We start from the raw sequence: 5206 nt of genomic DNA on the forward strand, positions 1-5206 counted from the left end.
GCCTCCTCCGGGGCCGGGGGGTGGGAGGGGGTCCGGGCGGGGCCGGCGGCAGGGAGGGGCGGAGGGGGGGGGGGAAGGAGCGGGGGGCGGGTCCGGGGGGGGGGGGGCGGCTCGAAGGCGCCGCTCGCGGTTCCCCCGCAAACTCCCCGAGAGCGGAGCCTCCTCCGCCCGCCGCCCTCCTTCCTGCTTCCTCGTCGGCGGCCAATGGGCGCGCAGCCTCCGCCGTCCGCTCCGCCGGCTCGGCCAATGGGGCTCCCGCCCCGCGCTGGGCCCCCGCGGCCAATCGGCGCCCGCCGTTCTCCCCCCTCCGCCCCGACGCCGGCCAATCGGGAGGCGCCCCCTCCGACCGGCCCGGCCCGGCGCGGGGGGCAGCACGAGGCGCCCCCCCCCAGGACCATCCCCTGGACGTCGTCGTCGTCCCCCCCCCCCCCCCCCGGCCCGCCCCTCCCCCCGCCCCCCTTTCTGTGGCCGGTGCTCCGAACCTTCCCGAGGAGAGGAGGGGCTTGGGGGGGGGGGGGATGCCAGCCGAACCCCCCCCCCAGCTCCCGCAAAAATCCTAATCAGGAGGGCATCGATGAAGCGCTCACTAGGTGCCAAGCGATCAGCCCCGGAGCCCCTCCCCCTGCGACCCCCCCCCCCGGCCGCCCCTTTTCCCCACCTTCCCGGGAAGAGGGAGGCGGCGATGGGGACCCGGGAGACCCCCCGCTCCTGCAAAAACCCCGAGGCGCCCCTCGGTCAGACCCCTCCCTCCCTCCCTCCCTCCCTCCCTCTGGGGTCTCCGGGCCTTCACCCGCGCACCCCCATTCCCCCCTCGCCCTCCGCAGCAGGCGACCCGCCCAGCTCTCGGCAGCCCCCCGCCCCACCACCACGGGGGGCCGCGGGCGACGTCGCCGGGACCGTCCACCGCAGGCCGGAGGAGCTGGGGGGATTTAGGGGGGAGGGGAGGGGGCTCTTCCCCCCCGCCCCCCACCCAGCCCGACCCCTTTTTCTCCGGGCCCGGGCTGGGCCCGAGCTGGGCCGGGAAAAGGGGTGGTCAGGAAGGACGAGGGCCCCGACCCGGCCTGGGCCCTCAAACCCGACAACCGGGGCCGGGAGATGCCTCCGGACGAGCGACGGAAAAGAAATCGCCCCGAGAAGGAGTCCGGGGAGGCGGGAGAGGGTCGCCCGTCCCCGTCCTCAACGCCCCCGGGACCCGACGGGACCGTCGTGGGCCGGGGTTGTGTCTCTTCATCGCTGCATCGCGCTTCCCGAGCGCTTAGGTCCGAGCTCTGTTGCCGACTTGTTCATTCCAAGCGCTTAGTCCAGTGCTCTGCACATAGTAAGCGCTCAATAAATACTATTGAATGAGCTCTGCACAAAGTAAGCGTTCAATAAATACCACTGAGCGCTCAATAAATCCCGCTGAATGGCCGAGACCCGAGCCCAACCGGGAGCCGGGTCGACCCGGCCTCGACTTCTCCCGCTCCTTTCGCCCTCCCCCCTGGCACCGGCCCCCTCCTGCGGGGGACAGCGTGGATGGAGGCCGGGCCGGGCCCTCGGAAGGTCGTGGGTTCTAATCCCCACTCCGCCAACCGGCCTGCCGTGGGACCTTGGGCAAGTCGCTTCACTTCTCTCGGTTCCCTCATCTATAAAATGGGGGTTGAGATTGTGAGCCCCACGTGGGGCAACCTGATAACCTTCTGTCTCCCCCGGAGTTTAAAACGGTGCTTGGCCCGCGGGAAGCGCTGAACACACACCATCATCGTTATTATTCGGCTTTCCCGCGGGGGTCGGGGGGAGAGGCGACGACCCCCCCCCCCCCCGGCCCCCGGCCCCCGGCCCCGTGCCCCTTCCCTCCGAGGTCTCCCCTCCACCGCCCCCGGGGTTGCCAGTCGTGCCCCCCCCGCCCTCAGCCCCTGCCACCCGCTCTGCCCCCGGCTGATAACCCTTCTGGGGCTCCACCCAGGTCCCCGGGGGATCAGGGCCACCGCCCCCGGAGCTGGGGGATGGGGATGCCAGGGGGGCGATGGGTACCCGTCCGGGAGACCTCGGGGGCAGGAAGGCCCGGCTGGGCACAGGAACGGGGCACGGGAAGTGGGGGCGAGGCCAGGTTTTTCCCGGCGCTCGAGAGGCCCGGGCTCCGATGCCCCCCCGGGCTCCGGCTCCCCCTAGCGGCAGAGCAGGGAGTCACGGGGTTCCCCCCCCACACACCACCCCCAACCCCGGCCCCAGACCCTCCCGGCCGAGGGGCACGTGGAACCCTTCCAGCCAGGGTGCACGCGACACATGCACACACGCATGCACACGCGTGAGCCCCGGAGGCCGTGGTGGGGGTCGGGGGGTGGGAGGGGAAGGACCGGACAGCCCTCTGAGGTTGGGGAGGGGTCCGCACGACACGCTGGGTCCCCTCCCCTCCTTCTGTCGGACCGGGCAGTCCGGCTGCCCGGGACGGACAAACTGGTCCTCCAGCGGTCCCGCGCCCCTCCCCCAATCAATCAATCAATCGATCGATCGATCAACAGACTGCCCCCCCCCCACCCCCAAGCCCCTGGGACCCTCCCCAGCCTCAGCTGCAATCTGCGGGGCGGCTGGCCCAGGGGAGGGTCTCCCCTCCAGGGGCCGAGGACCAGCCACTTTCACTTCGGGCTCAGGAGAGTCGAGTCGGGGGTGGGGCTGCCTCGATTCCCCCCCCCCCCCCCATCCGGAGAGAGAGAGATAGAGTGTGTGTGTCCCCGACTTCCTTGACCCGTTTCGGCCCCCCTCCGCTGCCCACCTTTCCAGAGAGGGGAAAGGTGCCCTCCCTGCCAGGTCCCTCCTGGGCACGGCCCTCGGGGTGGCGAGGGGGATGCCTGGGATAGGGGACTTGGCCCCGGAGGAAGAGCGGTGGGCAGTGCCAGGGCCGCCTGCCACTCCCCCTTTGGGGACACATGTCCCCGCCACGCTGTGCCCAAAACCCCCATCTGCCCAGCGTCAGACTCCAGCTCGCTGGCGGCGTCTCCACCTCCTGCTCCCTCCCTCCCCCCGCACCCCCGACTCCTCCCTCGGTCTCCCCCGCGGGCCCCGCACACCTACCCTGCCTGCTGCCCTGGCATCGCTTTGCCCCGTATCCCCGGTCTCCCCTCTGGACCCTCGCCCTGGGCCAGTGCCCACCCTCTCCTGGCAGCTCTGCTGCTTGCCCCCAACTCCCTGGTCTCCCCCCCGCGCCCCCCGCCTCAACCAGCTGGGCTGCCAGAGACACTGGCAAGAAATGGTGGGCAAAGAGGAGGGAGGGGCGAGGCTCAGGGAGCGGGGTTGGGTGCTGGGGAGGGGGCCGGGCCGGAGCGTGGAGAATGGGCCCGGGAATAAGTGGTATCCCTAGCCCCCTCCCAGCTAGAAGGGCATCTGAGCCCCCTCCCACCCATGGAGGGCTCTTAGCCCCCTTTCCGGCTGCCTCTCCCTGATCCTGGGTTTTTCCTTTGTCTGGTTCAGGCAGAAGGAGTCACAGACCTCTTCTCCCTCTACCTCCCCTCACCCCACCCCTTCCTCCCACCCCTCCCCGGGAAGAATCTGAGCAGGGCGGCCAGCTGACCCCCGCCCTGAATCCGCCTTGTCCCTTGAGCGGGGGAATGGCATCCCCCCCCACCCAGATCCCAAGTCTCTCCCGGTTCTGTCTCTGGGGAGGCAATGGAAAGGGAGAGTGGGGGCGGGGACAGAGACGGGGACTACAGGAGCTGGATAACGCAGGGGCACAGGCAGGCCAACAGGCCGGGGCGGGGCGGGGGGGCGGGGGGGAGGTTGGGGGGAGGGGATGGGACTGGAAGATCCAGCAGACCCTATTTCAGGGGGCTCGGCCCTCCCTCCCCCCGCATATGGGGTTTCGAACCAGCCCCTCGAGCGCTCTGTGACTTCCCCCGGGGAGCCTTCCCCTTGTCAGTGCCTTCCCAGATCCCAGGATGAGGCCAGAGGATAATGATAATTATTATTATTATGGTACTTGTTAAGCGCGTACCGTGCTCCAAGCACTGTTCTGGGCGCTGGAGTAGCTACAGGTGAAGCAGGTTGGCTGCGGTCCCTACGGCACATGGGGCTCACGCTCTGAATTCCCATTGTACAGAGGAAGGTAACTGAGGCCCAGAGAAGTGAAGCGTCTTGCCCAAGAGCACACAGACATGTGCTGGAGCCGGGAGTAGAACCTGGATCCTTCTGACTCCCTGATAAAATAAGATCTGGTAGGAAGGGGAGGGGGAAAGAATGGGGAGACAGAGAGAGGAAAGTGGGGGAAGGCAGAGGGGTTCAGGGACCAGGGCTGAAAGGAGAGGGGTCAGGGGCTGGGGGCGGAGAGGGTCCGAGGAATTTATAGAACTCCCATCCTCTTTCCAGACTTTATTCCCTCTACCCCTCTGTCTTCCCTCACTTTCTTGCCTTAAAGGTCTCCAGGAACAGAGACAACTCCCCTCCCGCAAACACCCCCTACCAATCTCTTTTTTCGGGTTTTAACTCGTAAGCCCACTGTGGGCAGGGAATGTGTCCGTTTCATTGTTCATTAATTCAGTCGTATTTATCGAGCGCTCACTGTGTGCAGAGCGCTCTACTAAGCTCTTGGAAAGTACAATTCCGCCACAAATAGAGACAGTCCCTGCCCACAACGGGCTCACGGTCTCTCCCGAGCCCTTAGTACAGTGCTCTGCACACAGTAAGCGCTCAATAAATGCAATCGAATGAATGAATGCTGTTAATTCTGTCCGGCTGAAATCTCTGCCTCAATTCAATCCCCCCTTGGTCTGCTGGTCCTCAAACCCCCTGAGGACTCAAAGACAGGCATTCAGACCCAAACACCTCCGATTCCTCTCTTCCTTCCTCTACCACCAACCTACTCACTGCACTTGACCCTCCTCTCTTTTCCTCTCCTCCTAACCAGTACACCCCAACTCTCACTCTTGGTTCCTCCCAAGCCAATCTATTCACCGTGCTTCCTTCTTGTCCTTCTCACAGCCGACTTCTCACTCGCGGTCGTCTCCCTGCCTGGAACTTCCTCTCCTTTTCAGTCCTTCAGGCCATCAGCTCTCACCCTCTGCAGCTCTCACCATCTGCGAAGCCCTTCTGAAATCACATCTCCTCCATTCAGTCAATCAGTCGCATTTCTTGAGCACTTACTGCATGGGCAGGGCACTGTACTAAGCGCTTGGGAGAGTACAAACAACAATAAAATGGACACATTCCCCGCCCAAAAGGAGCTTACAGTCTCCAG

The sequence above is a fragment of the Ornithorhynchus anatinus genome, chromosome 13, assembly GCF_004115215.2.
Source record: "Ornithorhynchus anatinus isolate Pmale09 chromosome 13, mOrnAna1.pri.v4, whole genome shotgun sequence".
NCBI lineage: Eukaryota > Metazoa > Chordata > Mammalia > Monotremata > Ornithorhynchidae > Ornithorhynchus > Ornithorhynchus anatinus.